We start from the raw sequence: 24,274 nt of genomic DNA, 5'->3' as shown, positions 1-24,274 counted from the left end.
ACATCTAGCTCATTTCAACAAATTCAATGAATTTATGCTACCGGACTGGGGTCCTGCTGCTCGCCGCTCAAAAATCAATACTCAAGAGAGACGAATGTTGTTTTGTAGAAAGGAAGTTTGCTTTTAATCAGAATGCCGGCAATCTGGGGGGAGATGGTGGAGTCTGTGTCCCTCAGAAACCACCTCCCACGATTCTGCTTGGCCATGAACGTTTTAAAGGGAACAAGCGAAGTGATCTCAGTCAGTCATTGAGTTAGGGGGTCATTGGGCGCCATCTCCCACTGCGTGCGTGCAGGCTGTTGACTTCTGGTGATCTTTTCTTTAGCTGCCATTGTGTGCACACAGTTTGTTCACGAGATGACGGAAGGGGAAGCTAGGGAAGACGTCTTGTCGTCTGTTCATTACTTATTCGTCATTCCTACTTCTTTGATCTATGGAAAGAACCAAGGGGATAGACAAGGCATTGTGTGATCAAAAGAAGTGGAAGGTGTGCTAGGGCCAGAGATGAGGAGGGCATGGGGGTGCCTGGTTTAAGGTTAGAGACAAGACAAAAGGGATTTCCTGCTGAGGGCAGTTTTCCCGAAAAGAGCTGCTTTACATTTAGATGAATATAAATAAAATTAAATGAAAAAAGAATGCTCAGCACCAGGCCTGCCAGGGTTCCGCTGCTGCTCCCTATCCCTTTCCTGCTCCTCTCTGCATCTGTCTGCATCTGAGTTGCTGACTGGGGTGCTTGGTCCTCTCCCCACACTCTCCAGCATCACTTCCCTGCCTTCAACGATGCTTGCTCAACTTTCAACTTCCCAGTGTTAAGCTTTGCTCTGCCTTTTGTATTTTAATTGTTTTCTCTCTTGCTTTTAATGAGGAATCAGGGCTATTTCTTTATTGAGAACCTGCTGGCAAATTTCAAGCAGAGTGTGTGCGTATGAAAGGAACGGGTGAAATCCACATTCTCCGTCCAGCATGATTAGCAGTGGGAAGGCGTGGAACAGCCATCTATCTGGAGGAAGATGTTCACTTAACTTGCAGCCTTAATTCAAAAGAAATGTCAAGTGCTCAACTCAATGCTTTGTGGCAATTGAGGAGAAGTTTGGAAGGAGGGATGGGTGAAAATGACGGAGACTACAGCCACTGCGGGGGAAATGAGCTTACGTAGGTGTGCGTGCCTGTGTGTGGTGGTGCGCACCTGTATTTAATGCCCAGCATTGCCCATCAGAATTAACTCCCTAGCAACAAGTAGGCAGGAAATAAAGGCTGAATTAAGAGAAGCCATAAACTCATCATTATGGAGTAAGGAGCTGTATTTTGTGCAGAGCCCATTCTGTGGTAGGATTGCTTTGACGGAATGGTCGTTCCTGCCCCCAGATCTTCTTTCTTTCGGTTGATTCATACTACTGTTGCCAGTAGGATATTTGTTTTTTCGAATTTCTGTATCTTTCTATAACCACCTTGGTGCCCTGCGCTCAACTGGCTGCCGATACAAGCCTGTTGATTGACAGAGATGTAGGAAGCCGTCAAACCAGTTTCCTCCCTGAAGGAGTGGAAACCACGTGCCTTCAATTAGTGCCTTTCCTCCTGGCTGGAAGTCTTTGGGATGACAAAGGCATCAGGCTACTGAGGGAGGTGGGGAGTTGTCCTAGCAGTGCCACAGACGTCACACATGTCCCAAGCTCTCAGAGACAGCTGAGCTCAATTGTAGGAAACGTGCCTATGTGTCTGTGGCACTTCTGTGGGGTTCCCCGTGCCCTGAAGGGCAGACTTTCTGGCTTAGAGCTATAGCAGCATTGCCCCAGACGGGAAACAGGGCTTTCACACCTGCCAGTTTGACTACTTCGGTCAAACTGAGCAAATATTTTATATGAGTTAAAACATTGTTTAAACCAAACCATTAAAATGACAAACTGTGACACTTTATGGAGACAAGCTCCCCACTCTGACCACCCCAAAGCTATGAAAAGTGGTTTGCCTCTTTCAGAAGCGAGGACTGGGCGTGTGGAAGGTCTGAGTATTCCATGATGTCAGCCATAGATGTGGCGGGTGATATGTCCTGCATCTTGGTGTGTCTGTGTGCTGCTGTGGGCTTGGCGGCTCCCAGCTTGGAACCCTCCTCGTCAGTCCGAGTGTGCCCTGCAGCACGAGCACTACCTCAGATAGAACTGTGGGCCGTCTCATTTGTGTGCTGGGGCTGCCATCACAGATGCGGGGGTGGGGGGACTTAAACAACAGACATTCATTTTCTCATAGTTCTGGAGACCAGAAGTACCACATCGAGATGTCAGCGGGTTTGGTGGCTTCTGAGGCCTCTCTCTTTGGTTTGCATGTGGCCGCCTTCTTGCGGGTCCTCAAATGGCCTTTTCTCTGTGCCTCTGCACCCCTGGTGTCTATTCTGTGTCCTGTCTGCTCTCCTCATGAGAACTCCAGCCCACCCAGAAGACCTTATTTTGACTGAATTATCTCTTTCAAGGCTGAGGTGCCAGGACTTAGGGCTTCAGTACATGTGAATTTGGGGGATACAACTGAGCTTGTCATGGTTACCAAGACTCTTCCCTTCACGTTACCAAGTGCAGGTGGATCAAGGGCGGAGATGAACCGAAGGCATCTGAAGAGACTGTTGGGGCAAAGATGATCTTGGAGGGGAAGATGGAACTGTGCTTCTTTTTCACCACAGGCTCAGGCCCTCTTCAGGCCACTGGGCCCCCTCTCCTCCCCCTGCAGGCCCAGTGCCCCCCATAGGCTGGCATTAGAAGGCATGGCCTTCACAGGCCTGGCTTTGTCTGCTTCTTCCCTGCCAGACAGATGTTCACAGAGCCTCTGATGCTGAATTTCACCCTTTGGTTGATACTGTTATCAAGGTTTTGTTAGTGATGACAGAGAGAGAAGTTGATGGAGGTAAGAAGGAGAGAGACTCTGGGGGAAGCTTAGGGCTCTTGGACGTTTTGTTTTGCACTTTGGGTCCTTGATCCATCACCCCTTCTGCCTGTCTCCTGCTCCCTCTATTACGCGATGCAGCTTCTGCAGGCAGAGAGGGCTCTGACAAGCAGAGAAAGATGGAAGGACAGCAGGACTTCGGTCTGGACCCAGGTTGCCTGCTTTGCCTAGCTTGGCACTGCCCATTGACTGCTATCAGGCCACTTGTAATTCATGGTCTCCTGGCAACAAAGGAGGGCCAGGAGTCCCGGCCAGCATCCCCAGTTCCATCCAGGGCCTTACATAGCTTCTCTCTGCTGGGGAAGGCTTGGGGGCTGCCACCCTCCCACGGAGCCCACTCCCCCAGCAACCCGAGGGCAGTCCGTCCACCATCTGTATTCTGTCCAATAGAAAGCCCCGCCATTCTTCTGAGGGCCACTTGCCATGTCACTCCTTGCTCTTTGAGACCCAGAATAGCTGTTCTCAGTGGCAGTTTCCCCCTTTGGTTCTACTCTCCCATCAAGGTGGTGATTTGTGCTTCAAGAAGTCATGCCTCAGAGAAAAAGTTCATGTGAATGTGACCCTCAGGGCAGCACACCTCCCCTCCCACTGTGCTCTGATGTCGCTGCTCTCCCTCCCCTGAGATTCCCCCTGAGCACCACGAGCTCCTCGGCAGCACCTCTGGGCCACCTGCTTACCCTGGGCAGACACTCTTTTGGGCCAGAGTCTCTGTCCTTGAACCTGACCTTCAGAACCCAGCCTGGAGCTGCACATGCACAGTCGCTCAGCAAGTAACTATCAACTGAGGAGGGTGACGATGAATAATAACTAGCAGAGCTCTTCCCCCTCCTACACCTGCTCTGGTGTGACTGTTTTGGGGACCCCCGATTCCACAGTTCACCCCGTCCTCTGTGTAGCCTTGCACTTTGTCTGACTTTTATGTGCACATCACATAGTCATCCTGTTTCATTGTTTACCCCTCACTCTCCCCACTCAAGCAGAATATGACCCATTCTTTTGGATCTTTCCCAAACCTGGGGCTAAGTGTGGCCCTGGGAAGTCACCATGACATAACATGACATGACTGTTGACACTTAACTAGGAGAGAAATCATGTTGCTGAAAGTATGCTGGATCTGACTTTGGTTAATTTAGAAGCAATTACTTAATTTAGTGTCTCATTATTTTATGGAGCAAGTGCTGTGTTGAGCCACGGTCCTGGGCATTACAAATGAAATCAATGTCTGTTTGTTGAACTGCTGCCAGGGACCCACAACTTTCAAAGACGTTACCTCTCAGTACCCCACTTGAATAGGATCAGGGCACGTGTCGGCTTTCTTCACTGCTCAGTTCCCAGTGCCTAGATCAGGGACTGGCCAGTCAGCACTCCGTAGTCTTTGCAGAATCAGTGAACGAAGAACCTGTGAGATAGATACTATTGAACTGTTTTATGGAGAAGTTAAATCATTTGCAAAAGGCCATTTGGCTCTTATCTGGCAGAGCTATGATTCAAGTCTGGCCTGTTTGACTCCAGAGGACATGGTATCTCCATGTGCCCCATCCTCTCCCAGTCTTACACAAAGACGGTGTGTCCATTGTCATCTGTTGAGACACTTGCACAGACACTTCATATAAAATAGGCCCTGAGCGTGATTCAGAAGAAGTTCTAGGTGGGACTGGAGGGAGTGTGGGTGACTATTATTATAAATGATCATTATGTTTTTCTGCAGATATCAGAGGAGGCCTCAAAGAGTAGGTGTGATTAGCTAGGTCTGGCAGAATTAGTGGTTTGTAACCTTCCCAGGAGGGTCAGCAGAGGAACGTGCAAGGTGAGTGCCAGGCCTGTGGGAGAGGCAGAGTCTGCCTTGACCACTACTTGTTGGCCTGAGGAAATTAATTAAGCAAACTTACACCAGCTCCCCAGGCTGGGCCTGACTCCGGGAATGGACAAAGTGTGTCCTGGACCTGAGTAACTCATGATTATTCAGGGAAACAGAATCATGTTCTGTTCACCACAACTTGGCTGTGTGATGGGACGATGGTAGTGACCATCTTGTGTGTGGGGGGGTCACATAGCGGTCTTGTGGTGGTGTTTATTATCTAGATATTTCTCTGGGAAAGAGTCCCAAGTGTGTGGATGTTCACTGGCCACGGTCTGATGAATGGCGCCTTCGTCACCAAAGTAAGCACCTCTAAAGGAGTGGGAGCTCAGCTCCTGCTGCCAACCTGGAGGTGAGGAGGAATTACAGCACTTGATCTGCAGTTGATCAGTGATTAAAGTCGCAGAGTGGGATGTTTCTGTGCCTTGTCTGTTTTTTTGGTTTGGTTTGGTTTGATATTTGCCTTATTGGTTGGAGTGGCACTCCTTCGTTTAAGACCCATGGGAAGTGCTTCTTGATAATTTATGCCACAGAGGGGCCAATTTTCATGATAACAGGTGCTCTTTAGGAGCATTAAAATGACATTGTTGTGAGATATTTATGCTAATGAGTAGCTCAGGTGCTCACTCCTGTGCTGATGGCTCAGGAGTCGCTGTCACTGCTTGAGGAGCCCGTTGTGATGTCAGCCTCCTTGATGTTGATGCTTCTTGACCTTTAATGAAGAGACAAGAGAGGGGACAAGCTCCCAGTTATTTATCCTCAGTTACAGACTTGCTATTTTAAATGTTTTCACCCATTGGCTTAATCCCACTGCAGTCTCTGCAGGGAGGCATGATTGTTTCCATTCTACAGAGGAGGAACCAGGAGCTCTGAAAGCCCGAATGAGGTGCCTGTGGTCACACAGCTGGTCAGAGGTCTGGCTTGATGTGTCTGGTTAGAAAATTGGTGTCTCTTTTCTCTATAATGCATTTTCCCTTCGAGGCTAGAGAATTCCCCTCACTGGTTTTCAAGATGGCTTGTTTGGTACGTTTTCTGGGGCAGTTACAAAGACAAGGCATCGAGAAAGAGTTGGGTGTCATCTGACATGAGAGGTGAGGTGAGGTGGGCTCCATAAGCCTCTCTTCCCCCTCTAGGCAGGCTGGGTGGAAAAGACACGTCAGGACCCTGAACAGCAGAGCCTGGTGGGGAGCAGTGGAGCAGGTGCCACGTACTAACCCTCATCCTATCCCCCAACATGGGCTCACGTTTTTAACTTGCAGAGCAACCCTATGTGGTATATACTGTTACTTCCATTCTATGGAGGATGAAATGGAGACATAATGATGACAAATGAGTTGCCCAATGTCATTTGACAACCAGGAGACAGGGCAGGGATTTTTAAACCACTGGCGTCTAACTCACAAATCTGTACTGTTTCAATTAGGTCACCATGTCTCTTAGGGGCAAACAGGGAAGTCCAGAAACATTCCAAGGGGATGTGAGTAAGTGAGGGTGAAAGAAAATAAGCAGTTTTATTTGGGAGGGGCCAGTGTGGGCAGGAGGCCAGCCTGTGTAGGGGGAGTCAGGGCACAGGAAGTGGGCCGTCAGGGCAGGCAGAGCTGGCCTTGGTTGTGACAGTCTGTGGTGAACAAGGCCTAGAGGTGCCCAGTGCTGGGGGGTGGGGGAGCACAAACTCCAGATTTAGAGAGAGGGTTAAAGGGGCCTCTATGTGGGGCATTCAAAAAGACTGAACTAAAAATAATGGTGTCCTGTCTTTGAGATTTCATGAAACAGAAAAGCTGAAACTAACATTACATTTGCCTGAAATAGTTTCCTCACTTCACCTTGTTAGTCTTCCTTGGAATATCTTGAGACAGGTGGAGGGGTAATGTTTTTGTTTTGTTTTCTTTTATGATAGCCTGATAGCCTGCAATAAAGCTAACTGTAGTTAGAAAGAAACACCTCCATTCCACGCTGAAAAATATCACTGAGGAAGCAGGAGAGTCTATTTTATGTTCTCTTATCACTGATATTTGGACAAAGGGACCACAATCAAGCCTGTAGTTAATGATGGAGAGGGGAAGTGTGAGAGTGTTACACAGGCTGGGTATGGCTCTGTGGGGGGATGTGTAAGAGTGTTACACAAATGTGGGTGTGGTTCTGTGGGGGGATGTGTAAGAGTGTTACACAGGTGGGGCATGGTTCTGGGGGGGACATGTAAGAGTGTTAGGTTTGGGCTTGGCTCTGTTGGGGAAAGTGTGGGAGTGTTACACAGGCTGGGGAGTGGCTCTGTGAGGGGATGTGTAGGAGTGTTACACAGGCTGGGGTGTGGCTCTGAGGGGATGTGTAGGAGTGTTACACAAGTTGGGGTGTGGGTCTGTGGGGGGATGTGTAGGAGTGTCACACAGGTGGGGGTGTGGCTCTGTGGGGGGAAGTGTAGGAGTGTTACACAGGATGTGTCCTACCTCTGCCCTCGGGGCTTTTGATAGCAATCAGGAAGCGACTCCTGCTAGTAAAAGGGGTTTAACAATGCTCAGGTGAAAGTGGCAGTTTGCCCTAGGGCTCCCGTTGTCGCACAGTCCTGAGGTTAGATGGTAAATACGGGCCCTCACAGTTAGGGCTTAGAACAAGCCAGCAACTAATACGCAAACTTGAAGAGTTAGGAACATGGTGTCTGTAGCCAGGACAGTCCAGAGCTTACAGGCTGTGGGGAGCAAGCCTCTCGGGGCGCCCAAAGCGTGTTTGTTGAGGACCTGCTAGAGCGCAGGTGAAAATGGAGTCATCACCCTCTCAGAGCCCACATTTTAGAAGCTGGTGATTCTGACCAAAAACGAAATTGCAGCCTCCCTGCATGGGTTGTAGATGATCCATCACGCTTCAGGGCAGCACTTTTCAAATGGGGGTCTTGCAAGATTGCAGGTTCTGACTCAGTCGGTCTGGGCTGGGGCCCGAGATCCTGCGTTTCTGTCACGTCCCACGTGCTGCTCCTCCTGGCCTCTCTGTTAGGAGCCAGGTGGAGGCTCCCGGCCCATAGTGCTTTCTATTTGGTCTGTTCATTTCGGTTTGTGGAGTCACATGAATCAAGTCCTCCTTCCAGAGTGTTCCGTTGACTCATTCATCACCTTGAGGAAGGGGCTGGAGAGAGATCCCCTCTCAGGGTTGGTAGAGACCTGGGTGCAGCACTGGCACCTGAGTCTTAGAGGCAAGACTCTTGTCCAGAGTAGAACAGATGGCAGGAGCACCTTATTGCAGTTTGATGTTCTAATTGGGCTGGATTTCAGGGGCTGCCTCTCATTTTGTGGAACTTGAACTTGGTCCAAATTTATGACACATTGATCATCTTGTCCTTTTAGGAGGAGCCCCTGTCTGCAGTTTGGTTTTTTTGTCTCAGGACAAACAACACCTTTTTGAGGCCGTAAGTGTCTGTTGTTGTACACACACTCACATATTCTTCGTTGTTCCTAGTTACAGTTTTCAGATGGGGCTGCATTTCAGCAGCACACAGGCCACAATGAGTCTCCAAATCCCAGAGCTCCCAGTTAAGACGCTGGGATTTCAGCCACTCCCAAATGTCCAGTTTTGGGAGGCTTGGCTGCGTACACGTGCTCCGTTCCTCCACTCTAACTGACACACAAAAGCTCTGAGGACGAGGACACTGGTGTGTGGAGAGCTGAATAGTGGCCTCTGAAAATGGGAAATCCATTGAAAGTGGGAGGCCATCTCATCTCGTCAGCACTCTTGGTAAATGTTTACAGCGAAGGAGTTATAACCTCTGAATTGACGTGGAGAGAGAAGCAACGGAGTGCAGCAGGCTATCAGGAAGAGGATATCGTGTTTGGAAAGTGCAGGCCTTTTTCATTTGGCTGGAGATCGGCAGCCTCCGCTCACAAGCCGAGTTCCTGGAGGGATGAAATTTCATCAGGGAGATGGGACCGACCCACAGCCGGCGGAGGCGGACGAGTTTCTGAGACAAAAGAAGAAAAAAGAAAAACAAATGCAGTCTAGAGTAAATGCTGTTTACTTGAAAATATGAACTACAAAGAGGGTAATTGTTTAATCATCAGGGGCCTTATAAACAATTCCCTTTTTGTAATTCTCTTCCTTCTGGTGCCCTTACCTCTGTGCTGCCCACCTGTTCCCCTGCCAAATGGGTACATCACTCAGTTAATGATGCTGTTATCCAAAGCTCGCTGCAGGCAGTGGGGGGGGGGGTTCACCTGGGACAAGGAACACGCACACACAAAAAGAACAGTCTCGTGAACTTTCTTGCTCACAAAGTTTGTAGGAAACGAAGTTGGCCATAACAAACAGCAGGAGAGCCCAAAGCACCATCTACCCCACGAGTGTAATAGCGGTCGTGCATGTCTTTGCTGGAAACCACAGGACTCTTAGTTAAAGGGCCACAGATCTTTAGATTTCCATATAATTAAGGATCAAGAATCGCCACGCATTGTGCCACCGGCACAATGTAGTCTTGCATGTACAGTCCTCGCATTTCTTTTAAAACTCACCCCAAAGTTCCAGCTTCGGGCTTTGCTTTTATAAATGTGGTTACTGGAAACTACACACATAAAATCACTAAATATTTCAGGATGGCTGCATGATATTTTTAAGTCATTTGCAGATAAGGGTAGGTTCCATCGCCCCCAGATATGGAATAAATACCGACCATCTTCATTAACCTGCTGAATTTCAGGCAGAGATAATGGTCTCTAAGAAAGGCAGACAGTGGGTTAGCAGGCCTGCGGACCCCTTTGTAATGACATGTCGAGAATGATTGTGGGCAGTGTGCTGCAGTTTGTTTCCGACACTGCGGAGCTGATGTGTGTTCATTTGTTCAGTGTTTGGCGTCTATCAGGACGTGCCCGGGAGGCCACGGTAAAAACAAAAACCAACAGAAAACAGGAAGAGACCCACCTCCTGCCTGCTCTGTGTTTACAGTTGAATGTGTGAGACAAACACTAATTAAAGAATCAGAGAAATAGAAGATGATGGCCGAGATCATGTTCTGAAGGAGGGTGATATGGTGCTGTGAGAACTGATGGCAAAAACTGAACGGGTCAGGGAGGATCAGGGAAGCTTCCAGAAGGAGCAATACTGAAATTTTCCTCCACTAAGCATAATTCCTTAGTTCCTTCAGTGTTTAAGGGTTTATCTCACCTTTTCTGAATCCTCCTTTACTCTGATCTTCACAATGGGAAAGCAGAACAGAGACTGTTGTCCCCAAGTCACAGACGGGGACGATGACACAGGAGGGGCCGCAGCAGACTGCCCGGCGCACCTCAGTCTCTGGTGCACCCCGGGGTTTTGCGCCGACCTTGATATCAATCAGCCTTGTGTCTGTCTTTGTCTGCCACTTGCTGGATTATGTTTTACATGTTAAGCCTGAGCAGACTTAGCTGTGACTGGCCTCTCAGCAGCGGTAAAACTCTGAGTCACTGAAACACGATATCCTTCAGCTGCTCCTGCCAGCTGGCCTCCTCAGGCTGCCATTCCCGGGTCTGTGGGTTAGTCTGTGCTGCAGCCCTCTGCTGTCTCCTTCTAAATTCTTAGCTCCCCTCGGCTTGGTGTTTCCAGAGATGGGAACCAGGCTGCTTCCTGAGGCCGCCCCCTATCTTGGGACAGCTGCACGTATTAGCAAGATCTGTAGGATAAGCTGCTAAAGTTCTCACAGGGTTTTCTGCTTGGTCATATGGCTTTGGGAGCAAGACTGAATGGAGAGATCTTGCCTCAAGTCCTTGGTGGAGGTGGAGGGAAGGGACTTGGGACCTTCTGAAACCCAGCAGTGTCCTAGAACAGGAAACATGAAGGCTGCTCTGAGACAGGTACTGATGGTGGGTTTCCTCAGGGAGACGTCCTCCTGCCCCCATCAAGACTAGAACTGTGACCAAAGGGACCTGCAGGAGCCATCCTGGGTGGCCCCCCCAACAGATAAAACCAGTGCACCTTCTACTCCTCATCCACCAGCACTTTTTTCCCACTCAACGTTTCTACTTCTTCAAACAGTGGGCTGTGAAGGAGACCCCGGAGGGTCCACTGGTGCCTGGGGTCTATGGCCCTGACCTCGCTGGACTTGCTGCAGGGGCTGGAGGTGAGTGCTTCCTGCCCATGCTCTGAGCTGTCAGCCCCTCTGACACTCTCCTTCTGGAATCACTGGGTGTCCTGGAAGTTACAGCTAGGAATCTGAAGAGCCATGAGTCCCCTGGTTTCTTTAGGAGGTTACTACTGCAGACCCTCCTCGCCCTCGTAAACACACTACCTCAGGCAGCTACAGACGGAGTGCAGCCCGGAAAGGCAGCCCCCCCAGGTGGCCCCACTTTCTTATAAGTAGACAGCTTGTACTCGGGAGGTACCATGACAACCAGGAGAGGTGGGGAATTCACGCTGCAAAAACTCTGCTAATGAGAGGAGAAGCCCTTGGGCTTTATACGGGGAGAGACGAAGGAGTAAGATACCTCAGGAAGGAAATGACCTCTTCCAAATACACACGTAGAAGGCTGATGCCGTCCTGCCCGACCTGGCGACATGCGTGGCTCTCAAGGAATTAGAAAACGAAGACCTTACTCCTCGAGAGAGATGGCTTTCGCATTCAACTGATCAGCCTCTACTGAGCTCTGTGTGCGAAATCGTGGCATTTTATTGCCGACTTTAAGCCACAGGTCACAGACGGTGTCTCAGCGCTCAGGGAGAGCCAGACACGTGGACTGGCTGGTGCCCGTTTTGCAGGTGAGAAAAGCCAGACAGTTAGGAAGAAACCACACAGTTAGGACTCTGGATTTGCCAGCCTAAGAAGCCCTCTCCTTTTTCATGAACCAAGTTCTCTCTTCAAAAGGCAACGCCTGGTGCAAGGCCTAAGGCTGGCGGGAGGAAGTGGCCGGCAGTGCGGAAGGAGGATGCCTCGGCCGCAGGCAGGCTGTCTGCGCTCTGCAGACATGCGGTGCAGTGGGGCGAGCAAGGCTGACTGTGGGGAAAACAGATGGAGGCATCTTGGTGGTGACATTTGAGTTCAGATATGAAGGAAGGACTTTCATAATAATTGGAAGACCGAGGGCTTGTATCCTCCTCCCTACATTCATACATCAAAACCTAATCCCCTAAATGATAGTATTTGGAGATGAGACCTTTGGGAGGCCATTAGGTCATGAGGGCGGAGCCCTCGTGAACAAGATTAGCGCCTTTGTAAAGGAGACCCCAGAGAGCTCCCTCGCCCTTTCCAGATGTGAGAACACAGTGAAAAGATGGCCCTCTGTGTACCAAGGAGCAGGCGCTCACCAACGCTGACTGCTAGCACCTTGATCTTGGACTTTCAGCTTCCAGAACTGCAAGAAGTAAGTGTTTGTTGCTTAAGCCATCCAGTCTCTGGTGTTCTCTTCTAGCAACCCAGACGGACAAAGACAGTAGGGTGAGACACTGTTGTGGGCAGAGGCTGATGGAGGAGCGCTCAGGGAAGACCCAGACAAGGCTGATCAGACCCCTGCAGGTGCCTGCAGGTGGACCTGGTCACAGAGAAGGAAGGGGTATGACGGTTTCCTGTGCAGCTGCGATGCCTCTGGTGCAATGTTTCTGGCCCTCAGCACTGGTGACACTTTGGGCTGAGGAATTCTTGTTGTCGGGGCTGTCTCGTGCACTGTAGGATGTTTGACAGCATCCCCAGCCTGTACCCTAGTTGTGACAACCAGAAATGTCTTCAGAATTTCGCCAAATGTCTTCAGGTTGAAGGGGGTCGGGGAGGTGCACGATCCCCTTTGGCTGGAACACTGCCCTGACTCAGTCTTCATGGCGATGTCAGCAGAGGACTTCACTCTTCTTTATGCTGAGGTAGAAAAATTGAGGGTAATGGTTACAAAACTTGTACCTGGGAGCGTGGGGCTTTGAAACCACATTTACTCTGATCCTTGACAAGACTCTGCCTGACTGTGGAGAGGGAGAAGGGTCAGGGCAAGCTCTTGGACTCGGTTGCAGTGAGCACTGATCTTTTTTCTTGTGCTTTGAAATGTGCCACTGGCCTGGTTTGCTTAAGCAAGAAGGCAGAGGCACCCTGTGTGGTATGAGAGCAAATTGTTGGATTTGAATCCCCTTTGGTCCGCCTCAGTAATGTCCTTACATAACACGCTGTGAACTGATTTGTTTATTCTCAAGCATTTCACTGAGCTCTGAGCCTGTCCTGGGCATGGTGCTGGGTGCTGGGTGCTGGGTGCTGGGGAGACACAGGTGAACAGATCACACAGCCTGGTCCCTGCTATTAAGGGCTTTATATCACAGCTGGAGACAGACAGCAAGATAGTAAGAACCACAGCGGAGTGACCACAGACAGCAGCTCTGATGGGGCTACTAGGGTGAGAGAACCGGCGAGGTAACCCGAGATCTGAAGGCTGAGAAGGTCCCAGCTCTGAATCCAGAGGTGGGCAGAGGATTCAGAAGGTGGAGGAAACAGGCAGCGTAAAGACCCTCCAGTGAAAAAGAGCTTGGTCTATTTCAGAAACAGGCAGAGAGGTTTGTGGGGCTGGATTTGCAGTGAGAGCCACCACTCTGACCACCAGAAATTCCAGCTAATCACCCCGGGGACAAGATTTCTGGAACAATGATGACTTCAGCATGGAAAAGAAAGCAGATCTGAGTGTGTCTGGAGAGCCTCTTGAACCTCCAGCCTGACAGATTCTCAGGAGACACGCCATTGTCTCCACGTGTGTCTGTTTCTTCCTTGGACTTTTCGATGCTGGAGAGGAAGACATTTTCCTCTTCCCTTCTGGGTTCTTCTGGCTGGTCCAAGAATAAAGTTGATAGGAGACACATTAACAAGAGAAAATCAAACAAAAGTTTAATAACATGTATCCGTGGGAGAGACCCAGGAAACTGAGGAACTCACCAAAATCGCCGGAACCCTCACTTTAAATACCATCTTCAGCTAAAGACAAACGAGGATTTTGGAGGTAGCGGTTGGGGAGGAAGGCAGAGCACATGGAGATGGAGAAGCAAATGTCTGGTGAAGAAATGTTTGCCGGGCCCCGCAGAGACAGTGGGGCACAGAGTGGACTCTGCTCTCGGGCCCTGCCGAGGTCCCCCCGTGCACCCTGGCCCAGGTTCTCTGCGGATATTTCTGGTGATAGCTCTATTCTGGGAACAGGCCCTCGAGTTAATTTTTTAAAATCAGTTAGGGGGAAGGTCAAAGTTTCTTTCTAAGTCTTTTGGGCCTTGATTGTTTTCAGCTCAAAATAAGCCAAAGACACAGTTCGGGGCGACGGGTTTTGCTCCCCTGCACGAGCCCACTTGGGCGTCTCCACAAGCAGGAGCAGTGGCCCCCGGGGGCTTCCCGTCCTGCGCTCCCTTAAGCCAGAACCCTGCTTTCCCCGCTGCACCTTGGGCTTGAAGGCTCTGCCTCAGTCCTGGCCTGTGAGAGGCCCCCGCCCCGTGCCTGTGGCGTGGCTTCATCCCCTGCTTTGCTCTCTGCTTGGTCCTGCTCTGCCTTTACCCGCTCAGGGCTTGGAACCAGTGTTGGCCCCAGGAGACCCCCTGTGTTGTGCCTACTCACATCTTCCCCCAGCAGTGCAGCCCTGGCCAGTCTTGCTTCGCTCCCCTGACTGCCCTGGAATGAATTCTTCTCTACCTTGTGTCTCAGAGTTTGTCTGGAGCCTGGCCACTCTGTCCTGCTGGATGCATTTGAAGCAGGTGTGGGAGCCCTTGCTCTGAGCTTGCCTGGAGCCATGTAAGCCCTGGGGATTCATGGAAAATTAAGCCCCCATTCCTGCCTCTGGGAACTGATGGCCTCCTGGCTGAGGGGCTGGAAGGGGCCAGCATTTCCTGGATGAGGAGGCAGCCCAGTGGCCCCATGAGACCAGGCTAGGGTTTATGATCCACAAGACTTGAGCTCCAATACTGTTACCCAAAGGCAGGATCTGTGGCGTCTCCGTGAGTTCCTCCATCTCCAGAAACATGGCTGCCTGTCTGGACATGGCACCTGAATGCCTGGCAGCCAGCTCAGCTTGGGGTCCCACTCCCAGGCCTCCTTCTCCGGGGTCGGGTCCTCAGCGTTCTCCACACCCAGTGGCAGCATTCATGCCTCTCACCCCCTTGTGTCTCAGACGATTGCAGATGGAGAGTGCATCTCCTTGTCTTCAGCTCTCCTAGTAGCCTGGTGCTGGAGGAGACCGTAAGCTTGGACATTTAATGTGGATTCAAAGCCAGGCTTCACAACCCACTGGTTATGTGATCTCAGACAAGCGGCTCAGTCTTGCTGGGCCCCCATCTCCTCACGTGTAAAATGCAGATAATGGCTCCCTCAAGGAGGAACACCCCAGCATCTCCAGACATCAGTTTCTCCTGTCCGTCCTCCCTCCCTCCCTCTCTCCCTCTCGCCCTCCCTCCCTCCCTCACTTCCACCCTCCTGAATGAATTCAGGACAAGATCACTTGAGGACATATATCCTTGGTCTCCCTGTTAGAGCCCCCTTCCCCCCACCCCTTCATGTAATTGTCAGCAACAAAGTTGGAAAGTGGGGACGTCTGAGCGGCTCTCGGCACTGCAACATCTGCACCAGACAAAACTCGAAGAGCCCTCAATCCCCAGTCATGAATGCACTATAAAAACAATGTGGCAGAAATGAAAATTGTTCCATCATAATATTTCACAGTTCTTTTTGACAAAAGCCAAGCCGCCCTCATGAATACACATTTCCCAGCATCTTATGCATTATGCATCAGCCTATGGCGGGGGACCTGGGAATTGCCAGTCCCTAGTAAAGAGCCTTTGAAAGTGCCTATTTTGTAAACAAATGGAGCCCAGGCCTAGCACTCGGGCTCTTTAGGTAATTTAAGATGGACTCTGGCTGCCCGAGTGGGTACCAGCTCTTCTCAGGGCTGTAAATGTCAGGTGCCTCCAACGTTCGCCGGATGAGGGGGGCGTGCTGCAGTGTTGGCGGTCAGTATCCTGAGCTTCAGTTTCAGGGTATCCAAGATGGCCACTCGGAGGGGCAGGGACAACTCCTGCCAGAGCCGGAGCCAAATGTGGCTGGAATGCCAAATGAACTTGCCAAGTTTGGCTGGGCGGTCGGCAAATTAGTCAGGACTTTTGATTCCCAAGAGCCACCATGGGATTGAGCCCGTACTGGGGGATGCTAACGGGTGAGAGGGCGAGAAGGTCTAGGCACACAGAGGCTGCCCTGTCTCAGGGGGCTTGCAGGAGGCATCTCTGTTTGTCCCAAGCAGGCAAATTGGAAGGACGTGGGAAGTGTGCGTTGTTGTCAGTGGGAGGTCCCTTGAAGGTTATTAACTAACCCCTGCGTTTCAAGGAAGGGGAGACTGAGGTCAGGCTTTTGAAGTGACATGTTCAAGGTTACACTGGTTAGTGAGCAGTAGGTCCAGGACGGCTGGAAGCCGGTTGTCTTTTCCAGGCACCTCCCACTGCCTCAATCATGAATTGGCAGCAGCTGAAAGGACCAGGGGCAAAATGCTTACTGATTGCTGTGATTTTAAGCAAAGGGCAGCCTGGGATCCTTACGACAGCCCTGGAAAAGAACATAATGCAGGACTGTTTTGTGTCATTCGCAGTCTGTCCTCTATGGTAGCCTTATTTGAAATGATGACCAATATATGATAGATATCTATTCACGTACATTACACCTGTTGCAGTAACAGGGTGGTGACTGATTCATTGCTCTGTGTATTTAGTTCACAACATATTCCTTTCCCATTAGGGTGTATTGCAGATGGTTTTGAAGGGAGGTACAGGATTCCAGTGTTGTTGTGCCCTGTTCTTCCCTTCTGTGGACATCAGATTCTTAGAAGATGAAGGGCTCAGGAGGACTGGTCTCTGGTTGCATCCCAGCTGAAATCCCCCACCTGCTCGTGTGTGAGAGTAGGCCCCGTGCAGCGGCTGAAATGAAGTCAGGGAGGAGCGGGACCCACCCCATGCTGCGTAAAGGCATCTGCAGGCTTGGGCTCCCCAGTGAGGGTGGGAGGAGGCGGAATGGACCCCAGCTGGGGGAGTCGAGGGAAGGGCCTCGTCACTGCACCTGCTGTGCTACAGTTGTTGGACCCGCTTGCTGACGGGCGCAGTTTGACTGATGAGAGCAGGGACAGCTGAAGGCTGATTAAGACGACGAGGCAGCGGTACCCTGAGACACCTCGAACAATCGAATCGGAAGACGGCTGCTTCCTCACCCTCTGCTGACCCGACGGGTGCGGGGCAGGCCGAGGGGGAGGTGGCTGGAAGTGGGGAGGGGATCATCCAGTCACCGCTAACACCGACGGCCCACCGTGATGGTCTCAGCCTAGAGTAAGGGGTGCTCCAGCTGCTGGGCTCTTGTTTGCTTGTTTCGCTGTTTTTTGTTAGAATGCTCTCCGTCCCTGGAGTTTCTGATTCAGTCGGGGCGTGTGTGTACGTGGTGGGGAAAGTGTTGCACTTAAAAATTCTCAGGTGATGATGCTGGTCCAGGAGCCACACTTTGAGAGTCATGATATAGGAAAAAAAGAATTTCTACAGATCTTTCATTTACATTTCTATTCACCCTCAGACTACTCAAAAATACTCCCAAATCTTTGTAAAAATAAATAGTTTCAACTTCTACAACCAGCACAGCAGTAAGTAAGCAGTGTCCCTGAGTAACATAAATAGTTACTTATTTGGTTTCAAACCAAGAAATAATTTCCCCTGAATTGTGAAAGGAAGACATTTAATTTTGAAGCCTTAGAAATTCAGAAAAGTATAAAGATGGGAAGAAAATTAAATGGAAATGCTTCACAGAGAGAGAGCAGCTGTAGACATGCTACCGCCCCTTAATTTCTGGCCAGTGAACATATGAATACGTGCATGGAGATTCTTCTACTGATGCAGTTTTCCTAAATTGGGATCCTTGGGATGCTCAACAATGTTACGATCAAAGTAACAAAAACAATAAAACCAGGAGCAACAACAACAGCAAAGCAGATATGTTTTAGAGGCTGATCTGAGGTCAGTCTTTGGAAAATGCTGTGGTGACCAAAATTAAAAAGTTGAACAGTTCTCACCCAGAGGAGTTCACCTCTCATGGGTGCTCAGTGAAGGCCTTTGGGGTGGGAGTATCTCCCATGGAGGCTTCCTTCTGGAACCCCTCCTCTTCTGCCAGTTTCCCCCAGCCCTGCCCCACACTCTGTAAGGGACGGAGAATCTTACCTGTCTTACCTTCTTGCCTGGAGAGGTGAAAGAAATTCGCCCTGAGGATAAAATACGGAGTTTAAAACTCGTATCATACCATTCTCTATCATTGGCCATCTTGGGTTTTCCAAAAGGAGCAGTCTTATTTTGTTGAAAATTCAATAAATTCAATAAATAAGAAAAAAAAATGTTCATTTTAACTGTCTCACCACTCTCTAGCCAATCAAGGGCCAGGATTCAAAGCCCATACTTTTCCATGGCTAGGACCTGAGCTTGCTTCCTTTTCTTAAAAGGATGCTGTTTCCATCACGAAGGTCCCACCCTCATGACCTTATATAAGCCCAGTTACCTCCCAAAGGCCCCACTTAAAAATACCATCACACTGGGGGTTAGGGCTTCAACACATGAATCTGGAAGGACACAAACGTTCAGCCCCTAACAGCAGCTTTCCTTCTTGGCAAGCCAACTGACCTCTCCGACACTCTTCACATTTCTGCAAGAGGGACGGTGATGCTCCCACGGTCTACAGAACAATCTCTCTTCCATGGAGTCGTGGGCGTGCCCATGACTCCCCTGTTGCTGCCTCCCTCCCTGCTCTAGGACATGCCGTTTCCTTGGTCTGGGTCGCCTGTCTGCCACCCACTCCCCACCCAGCCATCTGTTTTCTACTGGCCCTTCAAGACTCAGTGTTGTTTCCTTCTGGTAACCTACCTGCACCAAAGCTCTTACTATGCTTCATTGATCCACGTCTCCGTCTCTTCCACTGGGCTGCCAGTTGCTCTGTGAGGACGGAGACCCTATGTCCCATCTCAATTTTATTCTTCAGTGCCTAGCAGTCTGCCTGGCACACCACTGGTGCCCAATAAGTGTTGGGATCAATGATCATAATGATGTACACATCCCAGAAGGAAAGAGATATAGTGGAAATATCACTGTAACCGCTGATGAAAAAGACAGAAACACACCAGCAGAGAATATAAGGGAGCAATCAAAACAACGATAGGATTGCCCCGAATGTGTTTGCTTGAACATTACACACACACACACACACACACACACACACACAGTTGACCCCAGTGGGGCACTGTGTCTGATAAGCAAACTCTCTCCCTACAAATCGTGAGGCTAAGAGTGAGCTCCAGCACTTAATGATCACCTTAATTAACCCACAAAACTTTATGCACGGCCAGCATGCAGCCAACCTTTTGATCCCAGACAGAAATCTATTAAAGCTGTTTGAGGAAATGAAAAGACACAATCCGATGAACGTTTTTTACCTTGGTGGATAGAAAAGTTGGCAGGTTCAATGACTCTAAGCATGATCTATTTGCCAATTGCAATATTACATTAAATTGGGGAACCCATTCCCTTAAATGCAAGCTGAGTGAGTACCCTGAATCATGGCTTAAAATGACACGTGTCCAGGGCCTGTCGAGGCTGGAAAGGATGGAATTAACAGTCCTGCTTTAGGAATGTGGGGGAAGTCCACGTTCTCTCCAAAGGGCACTTTCTGAGCTTGTTTTGAGTCGGGGACTAGTTTGAAAATCTGGTGAGAATCACAGAATAGTGCGCGTGGTGCTTGCACAGAGCACATTGTGTTTCTCAGGAGTTTGCTTAATTCTTAAATGTCCATCTGTGGATTCCAGTCATGAATTCCTGCTCATAGGAGACTCTCTGATCTAGCACACGGGTTTCCAGCTGCAAATGGGAGGGGTCGCATCATCGGATTCCTCTCCGAACCTCTGCATCAGGCACACTTGCCCCAGGTGGTGTGACAGTGGGTCACGGCAGCCTTTCAAGAAGGCAGAACGGAAGTGGGGCTAAGACAGGGGTGTTTTGAAAACACTCCTGTGGTTCTCTTGCCCTCCTGTCCTCATCCCATGCACAAGCAGGAGGCAGTAGGTCAAGAGGAGAGAGAGAGCAATGGGTTATGGACCCAACGCTAGAGATACATCTATTGTAGTGTTGCATGGTCCACTGTTGGTTGAATCCATGGGTGTGGGACCACAGGTGCGGAGGGCTGCCGTCAAAGTTATATGCAGATTTTCGACTGTGCAGATGGTTGGCACCCCTAACCCACATATTCAAGGGTCAGCTGTATATCTAATATAGAGATACATCTGATCGAGCTAGACCTGGGTTCAAATCCCAGCTTCTTTCCTTACTAGCTTTAGGACCTTGCTCAAGGAGGATTTCCTCTCTCAACTTCTATTCTTCATCAGTAATTGGTTGTTGAAAAGACTGAACTCTGAAGGGCATGGAGTTTATGATGCAACCTGAATTCCCTTTCCTTATCTAAAGGAAACAGAAAGGTACCAGCTAAGAGTTTTATTACAAGGTCTTCTCAAGAAGGAAACCGCAGACACTGGCCGCGCTGTGTTGCATTTTACGTCTGGTCCAAAGTGCAGCTGATGATGGGAGTTCTCCACGTTGCTCCTGAGGGTCTTCGGTGTTGGGAAAGTGTTGCCTTTCTCGAAGTTTCCTGTAAGGGGCTAGATTCCTTATAACCGCCTCAAGGAGGTTCTTCACAGTGAAGGTTATGAGTCAGTTATAGTCGGGAGCGTCTCACCATATGGTGACTTTCCGTGGTCTGGCTTCCAGGGGCATTCTGAGTCATCCAAAAAGTGCACAAATGTGGGAGATGCTGTGAAATGCCAATTCTTTGACTGGAGTGGAAGGACGATCTACTTAGGCAGGTGCTACAGAGCTCCGAGGTCTGGCGTGACGGGGGTACCCTACTTCTGCATAGGTCTGGCAGTGAGTCTCCATTTCTGAGTCTCTACCATGAGAATAATTCTTTTCTCAAGAGCAGTTTGAGGAGTCACTAAATAAGCCATGCAAAGTGCCTACCCACTGGGTGTTAGGTGTTGAAGGAGTGGTCGTTATCTTGGTGGGAGTGGGAGTGGTGGTGGGCCACCAGTAGTGGCGAAGCAAGACTCAGAGGGTTTGGCTGGGCGAACCAAGTTCACAGACACTGTGAAGTCTCAACACCTAAAATAGGGGGACAGAGCCAAGGCGGAGGAGCATGTTGAATGTGGGAACAAACTGGAAATGGATTGGAGTTAGAGTGAAGCAAAAAATCTAGGCGGGTTCTCAAAAGATGGTGCCTCCCACTTATGGAGACAAGTTCACCCCAATTTATCCAGGACATTCCTGGACAGAGAGAAAGCCCATTGGGCCTGGAAACACCTCAGTTCCTGGAAAACTAGGATGATTGGGCACTGTCCTCCCACCTGCATTCCGCAGCCCACGAAGACCAGGCTGGGTGTGCTGGGTGTGGGGTGATTCTTACTCCCCCTCACTGGGCGCCCATGACATCAACCTTTCCTTGCGGGCACCACAATCTCTGGGGGTGTCCAAAAGGGCATCAGCCTAAGACTTGGGTTCCTGCCCGAGAATGTAGGGGGCGTCGTCTGGCTCACTGTATCAACAGCATGTAGCAAAGTGCTGGGCCACAGTGAGATGCTCAGGAGTGTGGTTTGGACGGGTGAACGGAGATCTTGCCCAGAGTTTCACTTTGGTTGGGGACCTGAGGTACTGCTTAAATTGAACCAGTTTTACCTTCACAAAATCAAGTCACACTGCCCAGGTCCTGCTCCACTCCTCATGCTGATCTTTGCTGCTTCCTTGGAACTTTTTCAAGATGCTCAGTTTGCCATGTCAGTGCCTGGCACGCAACATTAGTAGATGCCTCTTCCCCTTTAAGTAATGAGACATTTCCTCTTCCCCTTGCAAGATCGGCAAACCTTGAGCCAGAGCCCGTTTCAAGTTGGGAGAGGAACAGGGGTCAACGGACCAACATCATGTTTTCCATATTTTCTAGGGTTGTCCCGTGCATCTTTATTATTTGAGACTTTCCAGTACATAGGCACCCACCTTTCTCTTTCACCCTATTTCTCATACTTGCAAAGGGCACCTTCTTTCTTTCTGGAGCTATAGCAGCAAACCATGATTCAGTCAGTCTTTGGAATCCAGGGTCCCTGCAGGTCCATTTAGTTTCCTAACTTTGGGGAGAGAACTAGATGACACCTCCTTTGCTTCTATCTCCCACTTTCAGAGAGGCCTCTTACACTGATGGTTCCTCCATTGAGATATTGACCCTCAAGTTGAAAGTTGCAGGAAGAAGAGGAAGTAAGGTGGTAGGGTTGCTGTCGCTGCAGCCACGGATGACAGCCAGATGTGTCTTCCATCGAGATGCACAGAGGCTGTCACCATGGTGTCAAGAGATGGGTCTTGACTCAGACACACCTGAGTTTAGCGGGCAGTCATACAGTTGATTGCATCTGTGATTTTATTAGTGTTGCTTTATTTTCGTCACCATTGTCATCATCGGCACAGCAGGCACAACTCAGAGGGCATCTACTGCCAGTTTAGCCGAGGTAACTCTTCACAGAACAATGGAGAACATTTTGTGTTCTTGCTCTCCACCCATCAAGGCCACTTGGGTCTTCCAGTCATCGTGATGACTCCAAGGGCTCTCCGTACATTCCAGATGCTCTGTTGATGGGTGCAGTCCCCAGCTGAAAACTCCCTGGGGTGACTTACTGAGGAGAGTTCATGGGAGGTAGAGGCATGATAGAAACCTGAGAATCCTGTGCTGTGGGAACCCTGAGCCAGTTAAGAGGTGATCTTGCTCATCCTCTTCCACGTAAAAATATACTCGCATGGATGTTTGGAACAACCTCACAGCTCATTGGTTCGTGTCTAAGCTCTTAAGGACTCAATCTGTGGTACTCACTCTCCCTTGGGGCCAAACTCACATTTCCCTTTCTGTAAACCTCCTGCACAGGCTCAAAATATTCTTCTCTACCTGGAACAATCTCTCTGCCCTTCCAAATCCAACCCCTCATTCAAGGGTTAGCCCAGAAGCCCTCCCTCCGGGATCCTTCTACTGTATCCACTGTGCGCCCATCAGGGACTGTCCTTTTCTGTGCACGCGTCGTCTCTTTGTCCAGACTGGAAGACGCTGGAGGACAGAGACCGTGTTACCGTGTTTGGCTGCTCTTCAGCACCAAGACTAGAGTGATGTTTGCTTCTGACCTTCGAGGCTATTCTGCTGCTTTGCTGGCCGGGAAGTCCCACTCCCTGGTGTGGGTGGGGTCTTGCCTCTCTGCCTCCTTTTGTTGAAATTTCCAACACATATGAGATCCTGAGAAAAGGTGCTTGTTTTAACATAGCTGCTGGGCAGAGGTCGCTGCTTTAGACAAGGTTTCTTTTCTTCCTTTTTAAATGAACTTAATCATTTTTCATATCTTTCCCAGAGCTGAATACATTAAGTGACCCTAACTTGGTTGCAAGCTTTCTCTCAAGGGCTTTGGAGGGGTTAGAGGAAGTTCTTTTACAGCCTCTTAGTGTGACTGGCTGCCTTTTCTTTCTTTGGGTTATCAGAGAGGGCGATTTAACCCTAATTAGCGGAGGAGGAGCCCTGAGCCTGGCAGTGTCTGTTTGCTGGGGGGGGGGGGGGCGGGGGCTGGACTCTTTAGAGAAGGGAGGCTGGTATTTTCAATGATTTCAGCCTGTGTCTGAACACGGCGGCTGATATAGGCACGACAAGGCAGCTTTGAGGGAGCACAGCAGATCCCAGAAAGAGGGAGAAAGCGTGAGGGGCAGGAAAGAGAGCAGTTCTCATCATAAGAGTCGACTCTGGTGGTGGAGACCATCTCCAGCAGTGATGGAGTCAGGGTTCAGGCTATGGTGCAAATTAAGTCAGTGACTATATATATATTTATTGCACAAAGTTCATAGAAAGAGAACAAAAGTGGAACAGATCAAGCAGCAGTTAATGAGAATGGAAAATAGTACAAAATAAAGTTGTTTTTTATGTGGTGTTCAAATTCCTGTCTCATTACCTTCTGGGGACAGGACTTGTGTCATGCGTAGGGAGGGTCGTGTGGAAAGAAGGTGCATTTCAGATGGTCTCCACTGGGTCGTATGGACTCCCTTTGCCTTATATGCGTTCCTTGCGGTTTCTGCTCTGGGCTTGTAGTTTAATCTCTCCCCAAAGAACGAGGAATAAGAGGGGACGTAATTTTTACTTTTTTCTTTCTCCCTATGACACTTGATAAAGCACCGGCCACAGGGTACCGTTTAGAACTTCAGAGGAGGCAGCATCCATCAGAGACCCCCCGCACCCAAACCTCCGCTTCGTGTTGGAATTGATTGATCAAGTGGCTGAGGATGGCTGAGATTTGCCTGGAGCTGGGCAACTGGTAAATCCTTTCAACCGTGATCTGCAGATTCCAAATCAAGCAGCAGACCTCTGGCGTCCCATCCTCGGTCTCAGACAGCGATACCATGCCATTGAGAGACCTCACAGAAGTAAGCAGAGGGAGAATTTGTCCAAATAGCACAGGCGACTGTGGCCTCAAGGTTTCCCAGTCG

At 49.8% G+C, this 24,274-nt stretch overlaps 1 long non-coding RNA gene across 1 annotated transcript in view; it reads left to right on the top strand.

Annotated features, from left to right (window-relative positions):
- The window catches only part of LOC116281908 (uncharacterized), a 554,075-nt gene that overhangs the window by 406,022 nt on the left and 123,779 nt on the right, over positions 1–24,274 (top strand). Inside the window, exon 8 of the long non-coding RNA XR_012075708.1 lies at positions 23,961–24,102. This is a non-coding gene — a long non-coding RNA (uncharacterized lncRNA). The remainder of the gene's footprint in view (positions 1–23,960; positions 24,103–24,274) is intronic.

The sequence above is a fragment of the Vicugna pacos genome, chromosome 9 (assembly GCF_048564905.1).
Source record: "Vicugna pacos chromosome 9, VicPac4, whole genome shotgun sequence".
Classification (NCBI taxonomy): Eukaryota; Metazoa; Chordata; class Mammalia; order Artiodactyla; family Camelidae; genus Vicugna; species Vicugna pacos.
Note: the sequence above shows the minus strand (reverse complement) of the source record. Positions and strands in the feature narration are given on the sequence as shown.